At 47.8% G+C, this 18,867-nt stretch overlaps 1 protein-coding gene and 1 long non-coding RNA gene across 3 annotated transcripts in view; one reads left to right on the top strand and one right to left on the bottom strand.

Annotated features, from left to right (window-relative positions):
* The window catches only part of LOC128017570 (fucolectin-like), a 376,457-nt gene that overhangs the window by 324,768 nt on the left and 32,822 nt on the right, over positions 1–18,867 (top strand). The gene's annotated exons all lie outside the window — the stretch shown is intronic.
* LOC128017839 (uncharacterized) lies at positions 10,262–18,765 on the bottom strand. 2 transcript variants are annotated; one of them, XR_008184540.1, is made up of 2 exons: positions 18,616–18,765; positions 10,262–11,794 (listed from the first exon to the last, which is right to left on the bottom strand). It is a non-coding gene; the product is annotated as an uncharacterized LOC128017839 (long non-coding RNA). The 2 variants fall into 2 exon arrangements; XR_008184539.1 differs by lacking the exon at positions 18,616–18,765 and adding an exon at positions 11,868–12,630.

Genomic DNA, 18,867 nt, shown 5'->3' with positions numbered 1-18,867 from the left:
TTAGCTTTATTACTAATTATTAGCAGTAATTTAGGTATTTGTTTGCTGTTTAGATTTCATGTTTTTATTGTATAATATGTTATGTTGTACTGTCTTGTGTGAGCCAATTCACCAAAATGAATTCCAGGCGATGTGGGTCGTTCTGGCAACATAAAGATTTGACTTGACTTTTCCTCAGTTAGGAACCTAGGTGTTCTATTTGATAGCAATATTTCCTTAGAAAGCCAAATTTCTAGCATTTGTAAAACTGTAAGGGAAAACAGGTCAATTTAGCTCAAAGGGAATCTGTGGCGGTGGGGCGCAGGTGTAGCTCATCTCCAATCACTACACCTGGCCTCACTCCTCGTTCCCACGCCTCTCGGTCCCGCCCCACTCGCCACATACCCCCATCGCCCCTCGCAGGCCGGGGGGTACCCTCGAGACTGCGCTCTACTCCCCCCCCCCCATCCCTCCGGGGGGGACCGCTCACGGGGACCTGCAGGAACCTGGGGGTAGGACAGACGAGGCGAGAGAAAAGGAGATGGAAGGAGGAGCGACAAGGACGAGAGAGGGGAGAGAGGAAAAAAAAAAAAAAAAAATTCCGGTTCCCAGACGCACTGCTGCTCGGCCCTCCACCGGCTGGGTGATCTCCTCCGCGGTGCCCGGCGGTGGCACTGGACGGCCCTCGGCGGACGGCACGACACTCCTCCGCCGCCCGGTGGACGGCGACGGCTCCTCCGATTTTGGGCAGCGGCAGGAGTCCCCCGTTCCCTGCCCCTCCGGATTCCGTCACGGAGGCGGCAGGCTCCGGCCCCCTGGCGAACGGCGCCGACTCCTCTGCTCCCTCACGGACGGCAGCCGCCCCTCCATATCGTGGGCGGTCGGCAGCGAGCTCGCCTGTCCCCGGCAACTCGCTCCAGCCCACCGCCTCGAGCGTCCATGGCGGCACATACCTCGCCTGCTCGAGGGCACCGCGGATTCACCACAGCGGCGGGGGATCTTCAGCAGCGCGTCCCTCCTTCTCCCAGGCTTCGGCACCACTGTAACAATAAAAACTCCCTAATCATCGGGAAGAAGGAGGCGGGAACCGGCGCACAATCAAAAACGTTTTAATATTCAAAATTAAACACAAAACAGCGCGTCAGCCCCTCACGGCGACGGACGCGCACAAATAAAAAGCAAACATAAAATAATGTCCCAGGCCTGGTCCTCTCTCGTCCTTCACGGTCGTCACTCCAGTTTTATATCCTTCCATCTCCTACGTGGGACTCGATACTGGCGGTGGGGCGCAGGTGTAGCTCATCTCCAATCACTACACCTGGCCTCACTCCTCGTTCCCACGCCTCTCGGCCCCGCCCCACTCGCCACAGAATCATTTACGATTTTAAAGTTAATTTGAACAGAATCACTGTTTCACGGCTGATCACTGAGACGCCCTGTGATTCACTGAACGAGCCGTTTAACATCAAATCTGCGCTGGATATTAATATCCAAAGTATAGTGAAAACACTATCAATTAGCATAGTAACAAGATCGGCAGTTTAAGGCATTAACTTTTAAGCACAAAACACAAGATATTTCTCTTTTCAATATGAATAAAGCTTTATTAGATAAATCTAAGACATAAACTAATCTAACATATAAACGCACGGACTCACACATTCACACAAGTTTGCAGGAAGATCGAAAGTTAGGGAAGAATGAATTTAAGAGAATGGAAATGTGGAATCTCAAGTTTACAGCAATAAGTTAAATTGCATATACAGGAACAACCATTAATCACTTTATTAACCCTCAAATTGAGTTCCTCAATGAGGTTAAAATTATATTAGATACACCAGTAAAGGCACAGTCTTGAGGTAACTTGCATCTCCTGTGAAAAGGGAGTCCCCTTTGTTGTCTTTGAAAGGGGGTTTCCCAATGTCGCGGATTGGCTAGAATTTCAGTAGTTGCTGAAGTGACATCTTGGGAAGCCCGTGGTTAGGCGTTTGCTGACAATGCAGAGTTGTGTGGCTGGTTGAAGTTGAACGGGCAGTCGAGGTCAGACTCGTAGACCGGCGTTACAAAACTTAACTCAGAACACAAAACTCTCAAACGGAAAATAAAAAAAGTAAATTTTGACGAGACTAGGTGGTGTTTCTTCTCATCGTGGCTGAGAAGCAGCAGGCGTGCAGGCCGACGCAAGCTGGAACAGCGCTCAGAGAACAGTGATTAAACGCATGGCTAAAAGCTAAAGCTAAGAAGCAAAGCTAAGAGCTAAAAGCGAACTAAAAAGCTGGCATGACTGATAGCAAATGAAAAGCTAAAACCAAAAGCAAGATTTTATGGTGTCCTAAGTATTTAAACTGGCCTGTTGGCCACACTTCAAATGTTGTCTTGACCAATCAGATATTGTCTTGGCTCGTGGGTATCATAAATCATATTTTATCTTATCAAGCACATGGTCCGAATTTTCCTTCTCTTGCAGGGTCTAATTTTGGACATGATTCCTATAACAAGAACATGATACATTTGACAAATAACTGATGGTCAGGACTGTTTCAAGCTAACAGATTTGAATACATACATAATAGACATGAATATGTATCCTTAAGCTATCCAATAGTTATTAAAAGACATACACAATAAGTGATTATAACACGATAGTCAAATGTGTGGGTTACATATAAATGAATAAGGAGTAAAGCGATGAACTGATGTTCATTTATAAGTCTTCTTGAGTTCATTTTGGTCCATATATATGTAGAAAAGACAGTTTCTGTGCCATTCTTTTGACAAAGATTTCTGTGGAGACCAGAGGTTAAAAGGCCCCCCTTAGGAATTTCAGTCTGGTTCTGCTGGGTGGGGGAAGTGTTTAAGGATATGGTGTATAACTCTCATGGGTTTACATGTGATGTCCAGCGTTGCATCTCAATTACTTGCCCCAAATTTGACAATCTCTTCTCCGAATTGAAATTGTCAGTAATTGTTCTAGTGGTGTTAATGTTGAAAGCTGTTCAGTGAAAGAGTTGGTTGGTTGGTTATCTTACTTGGGACTTGTGGCACAGAATGTTTTATGACTTCCTGTTGCCTTTCTGAGGAATTTGGCTCGTGTTTCAACCACAGTCCTAATCGACTCTTTAATTTGTCTGATTCGGGTCAGATCCGCTATAACTGCATTATTCCATCTCAAAAATATATCTTATATATTATCTATATATATTTTTATTATAGTATTTATTTTAAAAATGTTGATTTCCGTAATAATTATCACAACACTGGTAAAACAGGCTTATATTGATTTTCTCATCCTCTAAATTATACGTATCAATCCTGTTTTTGTGATCATTATCATTCAAAAATGAATAAATTCAGAACATGATTAGAATATAGTTCTATTTTAAATATTTTTTTTTCTACAACAACAACAGTCCTCTTTGCAACAACAAAACAGCCATGCCCTGTAAACTTCATGATAATAATAATAAAAAAAAAAGAAAATAGACAATGAAAACCTACTATTTGAGTACAACTGTACTTATGATTTATGTAATGCATTGAATATAAAATGTCCATCCATTTGGATTAGACAGTTGAATAAACTTAATATAAGGCGTATTTGTCAGTCATACATACAATAAATGAAACAGGTCAGATTTCTAGTACTAACTGCAGAGCAGAGGACCACCACAGCCGAACAGATGAGACAAAAGCCCACCAGGGCGGAGCAGAGGACCACCACAGCTGAGCAGACGAGACTGAAGCACACCATGGTGGAGCAGAAGACCACCAGTCGATGGCACATGAGAGCAAGTCTGGTCAGGTAGGACTGAAACAGAGAACATAAACAGGTTATTGGCAGCCTCCGTGGCCATGACAGGACAGAACGTGAGTTCATGGATGGACTCCATGGCTAAGACGGGACAGGCGGGGAGTTCATGGATGGCCTACTTGGCCATGACCAGATAGGACGAGAGTTCTGGAAGTTCAGCTGAGACGTGACGAGGCTCTGGAAGTTCAGCTGAGACGTGATGAGGCTCTGGAAGTTATTGACGGGGACCTGATCAATGGTGACCTGACTTGACTCTGGGAAATCGACGGGGACCTGATCAACGGGGTCCTGACTTTACTCTTGGAAATCGACAGGGACCTGACCAACGGGGACCTGACTTGACTCTGGGAAATCGACGGGGACCTGATAAACGGTGACTTGACTTGACTCTGGGAAATCTACGGGGACCTGATCAACGGGGACCTGACTTGACTCTGGGAAATCGACGGGGACCTGATCAACGGTGACCTGACTTGACTCTGGGAAATTGTCAGGGACCTGATCAATGGAGACCTGACTTGACTCTGGGAAATTGTCAGGGACCTGATCAATGGGGACCTGACTTGACTCTGGGAAATCAACGGGGACCTGACTAGACTCTGGGAAATTGACGGCAGCCATCTTGTGCAGTGGACCTGGGCCAACTCAAAATGTGCCAACTCAACAAAGTCCATCACATATTCTTCGATGGGCCGATCTCCTTGACGTAAAAACATAAGCTGGGCTGCTGGGTTCATGACTGACCTGGTTGTGCTCATTAAGGCTGCTGGATCCTGGTTTGGTGAAATCTTGTGTTATGAAGTGAGTCATAGTCATTCTGATCCAATTGCAGTGCTTTATTTAAGAATGGTCAGACAGGCAGATTTCAGCAATGGCATCAGGTATGTCAGGGATATCAAGAATAATAAACGGTAACAAGCAGATATCAGGGCAGGCAGCAGAGAATCAGAGTCGGTTAAACAATCCAAGATCAGACACGGGAAGAACAATCACAGGGAAAATGCTCAGAAATGCTAGACGGGGATAAATAAGACTTCGCAATGAGCAGCTTATATGTGTATGGAAATGAGGTCCAGGTGTGAATGCAAGCAGTCCCAGGTATGAGGCCTTGTGGGAAATGGAGTTCATGATGGGTCTTGAGTGAGTCCTGAGTGGAGTGCCCTCAACTGAATTTCATGGGCACTCCAGCTGATGATCGTGACACTGTGAATGGAGCTGTTTTTGACAAGGTAAAAAGGATTTACACAACAATTGAGGAAATTTAACCAAAGTATGTTACAGACATTTCCCGAAGACCCTAAATAATCATACCAACTTGTGGGAAATGGGCATCCAGTGTCTGGAAAAAAATGAAAATATAAGACTTAACTAAAAATGTAAAGTTTATTAATCCGTATTAATTATATATATATATATATATATATATATATATATATATATATATATATATATATATATTTCAATTTAAATCTAAATACATATATTTTAAATGATGGGTGGTTGACCTCACAAAATATGTCAGTTTCCAGTACACATGTAAAGGAAACTTTATTTTGAATGAAAACATTCCAGTTGATCCATGTCACAAAAAAGTATCTTTCTGAACACTAATATCTTACAGTGGTGCTTATGTCTGTGTTTGAGGCAAAACAAAAAAAATCTGTATGAAGTGACAGGTCTTTGTTTGAGCTTTGAGCAGATGATGGACTTCTGTGGAGCTCCTGATTTACATCATTCAAATATACACAAAACAACATGGAAATGATCAGTGATCAGACTGATGGAGTGGAGTGTGAGAGCGTAGGCTCCTGTAACGCCTGGTGGATGGAAGGAGGGTGAAAAGTCCATGGTTAGGGTGAGAGGCATCCTTGATGATGTTTCTTGCCCTGCCCAGGCAACACTTGTGATAAATGTTCTCAATGGAAGTTTAACTGGGTGCTGAGTGATCCGTTAAGCAGTTTTCACCACCCGCTGGAGTGCTTTGCGGTCAGATGCAGAGCAATTGCTGTACCACACAGAGATGCAGTTCATGAGTGTGCTCTCAATGGTACAGCGGTAGAATTCCACAAGGATCCTGGGACCCAGGTGAACTTTCTTAAGGCTCTGTAAAAAGTAATGGTGCTGCTATGTCTTTTTGACAAGGGTGGAGGTGTTTATGGACCAGGTGAGTTCATCAGAGATGTGGATGCCAAGGAACTTGAAACTCGACACACGCTCCTCTACAGCTCCGTTGATGTAGATGGGATTGTGTTCATGATTCCTAGTCCACCTGACGTCCACAATGATCTTAGTCTTCTGGGTGTTTAGTTCCAGATTATTGTTGACACACCACACATCCAGGTGCTGCATCTCATCCCTGTAGACTGACTCATCGTCATCCTTGATCAGACCTACCACCGTGGTGTCATCTGCAAATTTGATTATGGTGTTGAAGCCATAAACAGGAACGCAGTCATGGGTGAATAGGGAGTACAGGAGAGGGCTCAGTATGCAGGCCTATGGCACACCAGTGTTCAGGGTGAGAATGGGGGAGGAGAATTTATTTAATTTAACAGACTGAGGTCTGTTAGTCAGAAAATCTAGAATCCAGTTGCAGATGGATGTGCTGATTACAAACTGGCTTAGCTTGGAGATCAGCTTGGAGGGAATTACCGTATTAAATGCAGAACTGAAATCAATGAACAGCATTCTCACATGTGTATTTTGACTGTCCAGGTGGGTGAAGGCAGAGTGAAGTTCAGTTGAGATTGCATCCACTGTTGACCTATTACAGTGATAGGCAAATTGGAATGGGTCTAGTGTAGCAGGGAGACAGGATTTTAAGTGGGATGCACTTGGCAATGACGGGGGTGAGTGCAACAGGCAGTGGAATGCTTCGGTACTGGCATGATGGTGGAGGTTTTGGGACAGATTGAAAATGTCAGTGAAGACCTCAGTCAGTTGCTCCACACAGGCATTAAGCACACAACCAGGTATTACGTCAGGGCCAGCTGCCTTCTGTGCATTCACCTTACATAGATTGGAGTAAACATCTGAGGTGGAGAGTGTGAGAGGCAGTTCACTGGGTTGATGCTCAGCTTTGAGTGAGATCTCATTATTATTGTGATCAAGCCGAGCATGAAAGTGATTGACCTCGTCAGGGAGGGAAGCAGAGCTGGGGGGGGGACACAGTGTTAGGTGGTTTGTAGTCTGCATCTTTTGATCTGAGCAGGAGGCGAGCCTCTCTGTTCATCCAGGTCACTCTGTTGGTCTAAATGTCGATGTTAATCTGAGAGTTTGTGGTGGCCTTGGCAGCAAACTCACTCCAGTCTGTTTGCTAGAATTTATGTTGAAGAGTGGAGTCAGCACCTTCCAGACAGATTTTAACAGTTCTTATTGTAGCTTTCACACATTTGATGACTGGGGTATATTTGGGGATCAGGAACAAAGAGAGGTGGTCAGACTGACCCAGGTGGGGGAGGGGTGTGACTTTGTAGGCATCAGTCACATTAGTATACACAGCCATGTTTCCACCGCTGGAACTTTATCCAGGAACTAGAGAGATTGGAATTGTACTCTGCTGTGTTTCCAACGCAGGAATCAGGAACTAAATAAAAAGTTCCAGGTAAAAAAAAAAATGCCCCTCAGAAAGTCCCTGCTGGTGAGGTAGTACTTTTTCTAAGTTCTGTGACTTTTGGCAGAAGGACTTGGGCACTAAACATGCTGAATGGTTGAGTTCACGCAGCATTGTGATTTCAACCACCATTTATTCTGATACTTTCCCAAATATTGCTATTATTGTGAAATGTAATTTTAACCGTGTTTCAGCCAGGAATGTAGTTGTGTAAAACTCAATTCTGAGGTTTATTTATAAAGACAGAGCCTATAGCAGTGGTATTTGATATCCTATTTTGTATTTTTGTAAATACACAGTGAGAAAAACTACAGTAGCCAAGGTGAGCTAACTGAAGTTATCAAGTACGCTGCTGTTTGCAGAATTACCGGATTTGCATTGTCGCGGACAACACACTCCCGAGACAAATGCACATAATCTGAATTACCGAGGATGCAAGTCCAAAATTTTAGAACACGGCAGAAACTCAGAAATCAACAGGTCTGGGGTGGGGGGGGAATAGTTCTTGGGGAAAACAAGTTCCTGGTACAATTGTTCTGGGTAACCTCTGTGGAAACGCAGCAAACATGATCCAATGTTTTATGTCCCTTTGTAGTGCAAGAGACATTTTGGTGACATTTAGGGAGAACAGATCTTAAAGAGCAGTGATCTCTACAGCACCTGTAGAGATGTAATGCTTTTTTTTTCAAATTTCATCAGTAGACAAGGAACAAAAGCAACTTTTGTACAGCTTTATTTTCACACTATGTTCCTGGTGATTTGCGTAGTTATGAGAATTTCCACTGGCCCTGTCCATATTGAAATGCATTTCTACTGAGTTTGACCTATTCTATACAATTTCAGATCAATTTTGAGTTTACCTCAGAAATCTCACTTTTTTCAATGAATCTTCAATGATTGAACAATTTTCCACCGGAGACCAAAACACAATCTCCTGGACACAACCTGAAAAAAATAAATAAATAAAATAAATAAAAACAGTACAAAGGGAATTTAAAATATACAAACATGAAAGGATAATAATTGGTTAGTCTAAACAAATGTTGATCACTCAAGAGTTCCAAAAAAAAAAAAAAAAAAAAAAATCCTTAAAGTCCTCTTCTTCATTTGCATTTTGCCAGATTTGTTTAGTAAATCAGACTTGACCTGAGATGTCTGCTGAGAAAAATAATTCTGGAGGTCCTGTGATGTGTGAAATATATTCATCAAGCTGCAAGTCAGAATTTCCTAAGGGTGGAGACTCAAGCTGCTAAGAGAAACACAAGTGAAAGCAGGGATGGATTCCCTTGTCATATCTGACCATCACAGGTATCTGGTTAATGATCTTTAACAAACAAGATGGAGGAACTCTCTTATCTGTTCTTACTTTTGGGTGAGTATAGATGACATACATGAATCAGATGATGTACAATTATAGATGCTGTTTAGCTATTTTTATGAACATTTTTAAAGAATCAAATGCAACATAAACTTGATCCACATCCCAGAAAGCAATGGAAATATATATATCTATATTTTTTGTAACAGGTGTCTTTTCCATTCATGGGAGTTCATTAAACTTGAAAGGTAAAAAAGTAGTTACTAATATCCCATTAGTTAACATGCATTAACTAACATTAACCAATATAAAATTTATAGTATTTATTAATCTTTGTTAATGTTGGTTAATAAAATACAACTGCTTGTGGTTAGTTCATGTAAGTGCAGATCCATTAAAAATATTAACTTCAGATTTGTATGTACTAGTAAATGAAACTGAGTGTTTTAGACTGGAATTTAATATTTTAACACAAATGGAATCTACTGAAACTTCACACATTTTGGTCTGACCCTCTGTCTCTTTAAATGTTTTTAGAGAACTTGGCATTAAAAGGAATGGCTGTACAGTCATCCACATATTACACTTCTGGAGCTGCACAGGCCATCGACGGCATCAGATACGCTCCAGGTGTAGCCCATACATACTGCTCCATCACATCATACCAGCTCAACCCGTGGTGGAGGCTGGACCTGCTGGATTCTTACTACATTTATATAGTGACCATCACCAACCGAGGCGACAGCTGGCTGGAGCAAACGACTGGAGTAGAGATCCGCATCGGAAACTCTCTGGAAAACAACGGCAACAACAATCCCAGGTGAAGTTATGAAAACAGTTATGGACATGTCAGGAGAACTGGAATTGAGCAGGTCAGCTGATTGTCTCATGGTTTCACTCTGCAGATGTGGTGTCACTTCACTTGTCCCAGCAGCCAGTTCTGTCAGTTTCAAATGCGGTGGAATGGAAGGTCGTTATGTGAACATGTACATTCCTAACATCCAGATGTATCTCACACTGTGTGAAGTGGAGGTTTATGGAACAGGTAAATTTCTGACACCTCATTCTAGATTGTTTAAGTGTAGTGAAATTTAATAATAAAAAAAAGGTCCATTGTCAATAGTGTAGAAATGTACGAAGCACAGCTCACAAAGATGTCACTTTCAACCCCAGTATCTTTATGTTGGTCGAATATGCAAGATCAACTTGAACATGCAGTGAAATCTGTGTGGGGAATTTTTTCACCCAAATTGGAAACTCCGGATTGTGATGAAACTTATTGGAATCTTATTGGAAGTACAGTTGAGTTTTTGTGGGCAGTCGTGTTGCCAACTAATTTTCAGAGAAAGTTGCTTAAGACAGGTTAAATGATGTTGTGATGTCATTGGGTGATGATGTCAATACATGATGCAAAATTGTGTTATTGTGTAGATGTCACACCCAGGGGCGGCTATGCTTTGACTAAGCCACACCCCTTCTCAACTTCCACCTCGAGGAGGTCCCCAAAGCCAACCCAATGGCCAAACAACACGAGAACCAGTAAGTGATAAAACAATCTTTATTTAAATATTTAAAAATAGCTTGGGGAATAGGGAAAGGGCAATTAAAACTAAACTCTGACTCGGTCCTCCAGATGGGCTATGGCCGGGAAGAGGTCAGGGAGCAAGGGGGCCACGGGGATCCGGGGCGTGGGGCTCGGGGCCAGGCCAGAGTCTTAGGTATCCGTAGCGCCCTCCTTCTTCCTCCTCTTCGCTGAATACAACTCACGGTAAGTACTGGTTCACACAGTTCGTTCTCGGGGTGCTCACTCTCTTTCTCTTCCTCCACAGGCAACGGCTGGGACGCAAAGGCACAGTTAATTCGGCTTGGTTTTGCTCTCACCTCTTCACTGATTTCAGCTCACAGTAAGTACTGGTTCACACAGTTCGTTCCTTGGGTGCTCACTCGCTTTCTCTTTCTCCACAGGCATCGGCGTAAGTACAGGTTTCCTCGGTCTCTCCTCGTGTTACCCACTCTCTCTCCTTTTTTTTCTCTCCACAGGTATCAACTTGGGCACAATAGCACAGTTAGTTTGCTTTGAATGGCTCTCACCTCTGGGCTGGACACAGCGTACTGTAAGTACAGGTTTCACTCTATTTCTCCTCGCGTTATCCACTCTCTCTCCTCCTCTCTACAGGTATCAACTTGGACACAAAACACAGTTACTCTGCTTTGGATGGCTTTCACCTCTGGGCTGGACACAACGTACTGTAAGTACAGGGTTCGCTCTATTCCTCCTCGTGTTATTCACTCTCTCTCCTTTTCTCTCCACAGGTATCAACTTGGGCACAATAGCACAGTTAGTTTGCTTTGAATGGCTCTCACCTCTGGGCTGAACACAGCGTACTGTAAGTACAGGTTTCCTCTGTTTCTCCTTGTGTTACTCACTCTCTCTTTCCTTTTCTCTCCGCAGGTATCAGATTGGACACAAAGCACAGTTAGTTTGCTTTGAATGGCTCTCACCTCTGGGCTGAACACAGCGTACTGTGCTATCTCCGGAGATCTGAAGCACGCTCACAACATATACTGTACTGAACTAGGCTAGAACCAGCAGTCTCCTTGTCCTCCCGCGGCGGAGTGCGTGAAGGCGGGGGTTTATCTGACAGGACACACGGCAATACACAGCAACCCACAGCAATATACAGCACCACGTCAAAATTATAGGTTTTCACAGCACGAAGACTCACCCACCACACTCAGTGTACGAAAAGGACACCCGTCTTCCTTCACTTCGCTTGGTTCGGATCTGGCGATGGAATATGCGGCCTAGCTAGTGATGTCGTCGTTGTGACTACTTCAATAAGTATTCCTTCGGCTCTCCCACCACGCTATATTAGGGGTAGGGCCGCCCTCCACCTCCTGGGGAGATCTACACAACGCCAGGTCAATATACAGGGCACTTTCGGCTTGCTCTTAGTACTCACATCAATGCCGCTTCCAATCCCCTTTTTCACGTCGTCTCAATTCGCCGAATAATCCGTTCACTTCTCAACCTTTAAGGTTCGCGATGTCTTCACAATCATACAATTCCAGCCTGAGGGAGAGAGAGAGTTAGACAGCCACCAGCAGCGCACCAAGGCGGGCACGACACAGTGCTTCACACACACCAGAAAGAGCTCCCAGACTGTGAAATAACTTGGCCTTAAGTACTGCCTTGTCCAGCGTATCCTCCAATCACCAACCGCTGTCCCTAACTAGGCACAGGTGCATCGAATTCCCTGATTTTCCCTCTTACGGCGCTACCGGAAGTTCCGGTGTTCTGTTTTTCCGGTCCGGGCGGAAACACTCCCGGGCGGAACCAAACTTCCCGAATTTTGGTTCCGCCCCTAAAGATCGTCACCTTGTGACATCCTCCCCCGCCAATCCGTTCTAGTCCCTAGAACGTCCTCGGGCTGTCCACTCACCATAGCGGGCAGGGGGTCGGCCTCGGTTCTCTCGCTGGGATCGTCTCACTGGTGAATCGGGCTCAGCTTGTTCAGGGGCTGCTTCTGGTTCTCTCGGGGCGATCGGGGGTGGTGCCACCACGGGTCTCCCTGGTACCACAGCCCAACCTTCAATCCAGGGGGCCGCTGGTACAGGTTCCGTGGGGACTTCTTCCACGGCTTCAGGGTAGTTAGGGCATGGGCGAATCATGTTCCGGTGCACCACACGGTCGGGGCCTGACTTCCCTTCTGGCCGGATGGTATAGACCGGCTGTCCCGGCCTCTGCTGCCGGCAGACTACATAAGGGGTGGCCTCCCAACGGTCACTCAGTTTCCCCTTCCCCTGCCGCCGATTATCTCTCACCAACACCCTCTCTCCTGGCAGTAGAGGGGCTTCTCTAGCAGTCCGATCATACAACCGCTTACTTTTCTCTCCTGCCGTCTGTATCCTTTTTTGACACCTGCTCGTAGGCGAAATGCAAGCGCTGGTGATGGCGCCCCATCCACTCCGTTACACTTGCTTCCTCTTGGTCGGCTGTCACTCCTAGGACCAGGTCAGTAGGCATTCGTATGTGTCTGCCAAACATCAGGTACGTGGGGGCGTAACCCGTAGTACTATGTATACTGTTGTTATATGCCTGTAGGAGGTTTGGCAATGCACTCACCCAATCGTCCTGCCGTTGTTGGTCCAAGGTCCCCAGCAGCCCCAATAGGGTCTGATTGAATCTCTCGCAGCCGCCGTTCCCCTGAGGATGATACGAAGTGGTGTGAGTTTTCGTGCAACCGTACAACTGGCATAGTTCTCTAATTACCCTGGACTCAAAGTTGGCTCCTTGATCGGAGTGCAGAAACTCCGGGCATCCGAACGTCTGGAAGACGGCCCGCCATAAAACTGTAGCGGTGGTGGTTGCACTCTGGTCGAGGGTGGGGATAGCCCAAGCGTACTTTGTGAACAAATCCGTTATTACCAAGATGTTCTGGTAGCGATCTCGTGGTCGGCCCAGTGTCAAGAAGTCCATAGCCATGATATGAAGGGGGGCCTTCGCATGGATGGGTACCATTGGCGCTCGGACCTCCCGTCTGGACTTAAACAATATGCATCTCGGGCAAGCTTGAATTAGGGCGTGCACCGATGCCTCTAGCCCGGGCCAAAAGAAGAATCTCCTAAGCAGGGACACGGTCCTCTCCTGTCCCTGGTGCCCCAACTGGTTGTGGTACGCCGAAACTAACGCCGTTACCTCATCTGCGGGTACCACGATCTGGCGTACTTCCTCGCCCAACTTCGGGTCACTGACCCTTCTGCACAGAACGCCATCTCTCAGCTCCAGCCTGTCCCATTGCCCCAGCAGCCTCCTCCCAGTATCCGTCTGGGCTAACCTCTCCGCTGGCGTCAGCCGTCGGCCCTGTTCCAGCCATTCTCTTACCAGCCGCACATCTTGATCCCTGGCTTGTCTCTCCCTCCACCGACGGGGATCCCATCCCCAGTTCTCAGGCACGGCCTCTTGTCTGCTGCCTGGTGCCTCTACTGCTCCTACCATATAGCCCTCCTCCGGGCTGGCCCCTCCGGGGCTTTCCGCTTCGGGCAGCCTTGAGAGGACGTCCGCGTTCGTGTGTTCACGCCCTGGTCGGTACTGTAGTTGATAGTCAAAGTTGGCCAGTTGGGCCACCCACCGCTGCTCCACGGCTCCCAGCTTCGCCGTCTGTAAGTGTACTAATGGGTTATTGTCTGTAATGATCGTCACCTTGGCACCCCAGAGGTAGTCTTTAAATTTCTCACTTAGGGCCCACTTCAATGCCAGCAGCTCCAATTTGAAAGAACTATAGTTCGCATCGTTCCTCTCGGCTGGGTGGAGGCTCCGGCTGGCGTACGCGATGACCCTCTCGACTCCGTCCTGCCGTTGAGCCAACACCGCTCCCAGCCCGAGATTGCTGGCATCTGTATACAGAAGGAATGGTTTTGTGAAATCTGCGTATGCCAAGATAGGGGCCTGTAGCAGCTCCTGCTTCAATGTCTGGAACGCCGACTCACAATTTGCATCCCAGTCTACGTTGGGCGACCCCCGGCCCCGATTACGACCTGTGCCAACCAGCAACTGATTAAGGGGTTTAGCAATTTTTGAAAAGTCCTTTATGAAACGCCTATAGTATCCCACAAATCCTAAAAAGGATCGCACTTGCCTCACTGTCCTCGGGGCCTTCCAGTCTTTCACGGCCGATACCTTTCCAGGATCTACGGACACTCCAGCCGCACTGACCACGTGGCCCAGAAAGTTGACTTCTCTCCGTAGTAAGTGACACTTATCGGGCTGTAGTTTCAATCCGTACTTCTCCATGGCCCGAAAGACTTCCTCGAGGTGCCTCAGGTGTGAATCAAAATCTGGGGAGTAGACAATCACATCATCCAGGTAAACTAATACTGACTCCATTAACTGACCTCCCAAGCACCGCTGCATCAGCCGCTGGAAGGTGGCCGGAGCGTTACAGAGCCCGAAAGGCATCCGGTCCCATTCAAATAGTCCAAACGGGGTTGTAAAGGCAGTCTTCTCCCGGTCTGCTCCCGGGCCGCCCACGGGCTGCTGCTTTCCCTGACAACTCCTTGCTTCAGCATGCCTTGCAGGAGTGTACGTACCTCGGTATACAAAGTGGGCGGAATTGGGCGATACCTCTCCCGGCTGGGCCCTGCATCCCCGGTAGGTATATGATGTTGTACCACCTGGGTGCATCCGTAGTCTTCATCGTGGGTGGCGAACACATGCTGCCATCTCCGAAGGAGGGCCTGTAACTTCTGTGTCTGTGCTTGTTCTAAATCCTCCCCTTGTAATGACTCACCCGCCAGGTGGCTCGGCACACTCCTCTCCATACCACCCCATGGGGTGTCTACTTGTGTCAGGGCCACCTCGATGACAGTGGGGCACACCTGACGAAAACTAATATCCCTCTCTTCCCTTACTTGGTGGGGTGTAACCGTTGTCAGACGGGCTAATCGTTGGTGCCGATGTAATTGCACCGCGTATGGGTGTACATTCCGTATCCTCACGGGGACTCTCCCCCGCCGGACCGTCGCTAGTCCTCGTGCCACTTCCACTTGTGGACAATCCACATGGGGCTCCACCAGCACCCACTCTTCTGGGCCCGCTCTTCGGGGCGGTACTCGCGCCCACACAACAGCCTCACTTTTTGCGGGGACAGACAAAGCAAAACGACACATCACTCTTCCTACCTCTTCCTGTTCTCTGCGGACTTGGCTCATTTGCACCCTTCGACAGTCAGCTACCACACACTCCCACTTGGGCCTCTCTGCAGGTGGTATCTTCGATACGGGGCTAGCCCGAAATAGCTCTTCCCAGCAATCAGCGAGGACATTCATGCCCAACAGGGCTCGATGTGCACCCAGACAATGGTCTTGCACGATAATCACACCTTTCTGGGGGACCATCACTCCGTGAACCTCTAGGTCCGTCAATCGGTAGCCAATATATGGGATGTCGAGGCCGTTTGCGCCCTTCAGAATAAGCCAGGGGGCCTCCGCCCCTGGTGCCCCTTGTTTCCCAAACACTTCTTCAGATAAACTCTCAGCAAATAACGTCACTTGGGAGCATGTGTCTACCAGGCATTGAATCTCCTTGCCGCACACTCTCACCTTCGCCACGGGGCTACGCCCAATCATCTGGCTCCTAGAACCATATCCTCTTCCAGGGTCTTCTCGAGGGGTCCCGGCCACACGACCCACAGTCCCTTCTGACGCCCTGCGGGGCCCACACTGGCGGCTATAGTGACCTAGTTTGCCACAGCGGTTGCAGATGGGTCGCCCTTGCTCGTCCCATTTAAAACGGGGCCGATTAAAGTGGTTCGGGCGCCTGAACGGCTCTCGGCCTCCCTCTGAGTACACTCGGTCTCGGGGCGCCGGCCGTGGTTCCTCCCGCGCCCGTCCTTGGCGCAATTCTCCTACGAGGGCTTTAGACAGTTCAGACATCTGATCGCGGACATCTTTCAAAAGTTCAGCCTTCAGTGCTTGCTTCCAGTCAGGGCCTCCGGGTTGTGCTGATGCTACTTCACTGACGGCCGCACACACTGGGGGACCACTCACCTCAGTCTCATCACCTTCCAGGGCCAGTGCCTCTTTCTTCAGATCTTCGAACGTAAGACCCGGGTCCCTTCGAAACTGGATACGTAGACTCTGCCTCACCGGACCCTCCTTCAGCCCCAGAAGAAACTGGTCCCGCAATAGAGTCTCTCCATCTCCCAACCCGTGGTCCTGACGGGCCTGTAGTCGGGCGAATTGCTCTCGCAACCTCAGGGCGAAAGCTCTAATCGGTTGACGGGGGCCCTGCTTACAATTGAAGAACTGGGAGCGAAGGACAGCTACGGGGGTGTGGTCACCATACTGTTCAGTGAGGAACTGGAACACGGTTTGGGCGTTGGCTCTAACGGCTTCAGGGGCGGCATGCACCTCTCGCCGCGCTTCTCCATCCAGGGAGTTTAACACAAATTGAAGCCGCTGGGCTGCACTAAGGCCCTGTAGGTCGGCCAGGTACTCTAGTTGGGCCTTCCATTCAGACAATCGTACCTCGGATTCTGTCCCCCCATACTTTTGGATCCAGGGGCTCCCCATAAAAACGGGCATAGCACGGGGTTGGGCTGAAGGCCCCGCGTCGTCGGTCATTGGACGACCTTGGTTACTCAACTCGAGGTGGAAACCCTGCCGACTACGCCAAAATCTGTCACACCCAGGGGCGGCTATGCTTTGACTAAGCCACACCCCTTCTCAACTTCCACCTCGAGGAGGTCCCCAAAGCCAACCCAATGGCCAAACAACACGAGAACCAGTAAGTGATAAAACAATCTTTATTTAAATATTTAAAAATAGCTTGGGGAATAGGGAAAGGGCAATTAAAACTAAACTCTGACTCGGTCCTCCAGATGGGCTATGGCCAGGAAGAGGTCAGGGAGCAAGGGGGCCACGGGGATCCGGGGCGTGGGGCTCGGGGCCAGGCCAGAGTCTTAGGTATCCGTAGCGCCCTCCTTCTTCCTCCTCTTCGCTGAATACAACTCACGGTAAGTACTGGTTCACACAGTTCGTTCTCGGGGTGCTCACTCTCTTTCTCTTCCTCCACAGGCAACGGCTGGGACGCAAAGGCACAGTTAATTCGGCTTGGTTTTGCTCTCACCTCTTCACTGATTTCAGCTCACAGTAAGTACTGGTTCACACAGTTCGTTCCTTGGGTGCTCACTCGCTTTCTCTTTCTCCACAGGCAGCGGCGTAAGTACAGGTTTCCTCGGTCTCGCCTCGTGTTACCCACTCTCTCTCCTTTTTTTTCTCTCCACAGGTATCAACTTGGGCACAATAGCACAGTTAGTTTGCTTTGAATGGCTCTCACCTCTGGGCTGGACACAGCGTACTGTAAGTACAGGTTTCACTCTATTTCTCCTCGCGATATCCACTCTCTCTCCTCCTCTCTACAGGTATCAACTTGGACACAAAACACAGTTACTCTGCTTTGAATGGCTCTCACCTCTGGGCTGGACACAACGTACTGTAAGTACAGGGTTCGCTCTATTCCTCCTCGTGTTATTCACTCTCTCTCCTTTTCTCTCCACAGGTATCAACTTGGGCACAATAGCACAGTTAGTTTGCTTTGAATGGCTCTCACCTCTGGGCTGAACACAGCGTACTGTAAGTACAGGTTTCCTCTGTTTCTCCTTGTGTTACTCACTCTCTCTTTCCTTTTCTCTCCGCAGGTATCAGATTGGACACAAAGCACAGTTAGTTTGCTTTGAATGGCTCTCACCTCTGGGCTGAACACAGCGTACTGTGCTATCTCCGGAGATCTGAAGCACGCTCACAACATATACTGTACTGAACTAGGCTAGAACCAGCAGTCTCCTTGTCCTCCCGCGGCGGAGTGCGTGAAGGCGGGGGTTTATCTGACAGGACACACGGCAATACACAGCAACCCACAGCAATATACAGCACCACGTCAAAATTATAGGTTTTCACAGCACGAAGACTCACCCACCACACTCAGTGTACGAAAAGGACACCCGTCTTCCTTCACTTCGCTTGGTTCGGATCTGGCGATGGAATATGCGGCCTAGCTAGTGATGTCGTCGTTGTGACTACTTCAATAAGTATTCCTTCGGCTCTCCCACCACGCTATATTAGGGGTAGGGCCGCCCTCCACCTCCTGGGGAGATCTACACAACGCCAGGTCAATATACAGGGCACTTTCGGCTTGCTCTTAGTACTCACATCAATGCCACTTCCAATCCCCTTTTTCACGTCGTCTCAATTCGCCGAATAATCCATTCACTTCTCAACCTTTAAGGTTCGCGATGTCTTCACAATCATACAATTCCAGCCTGAGGGAGAGAGAGAGTTAGACAGCCACCAGCAGCGCACCAAGGCGGGCACGACACAGTGCTTCACACACACCAGAAAGAGCTCCCAGACTGTGAAATAACTTGGCCTTAAGTACTGCCTTGTCCAGCGTATCCTCCAATCACCAACCGCTGTCCCTAACTAGGCACAGGTGCATCGAATTCCCTGATTTTCCCTCTTACGGCGCTACCGGAAGTTCCGGTGTGGGGCGGAAACACTCCCGGGCGGAACCAAACTTCCCGAATTTTGGTTCCGCCCCTAAAGATCGTCACCTTGTGACATAGAATACACAATGAGATTACTCAA

The sequence above is a fragment of the Carassius gibelio genome, chromosome A7 (assembly GCF_023724105.1).
Source record: "Carassius gibelio isolate Cgi1373 ecotype wild population from Czech Republic chromosome A7, carGib1.2-hapl.c, whole genome shotgun sequence".
NCBI classification, from domain to species: Eukaryota; Metazoa; Chordata; class Actinopteri; order Cypriniformes; family Cyprinidae; genus Carassius; species Carassius gibelio.
The sequence above is the reverse complement of the archived record's forward strand: the minus strand, read 5'-3'. Positions and strand labels throughout refer to the sequence as shown.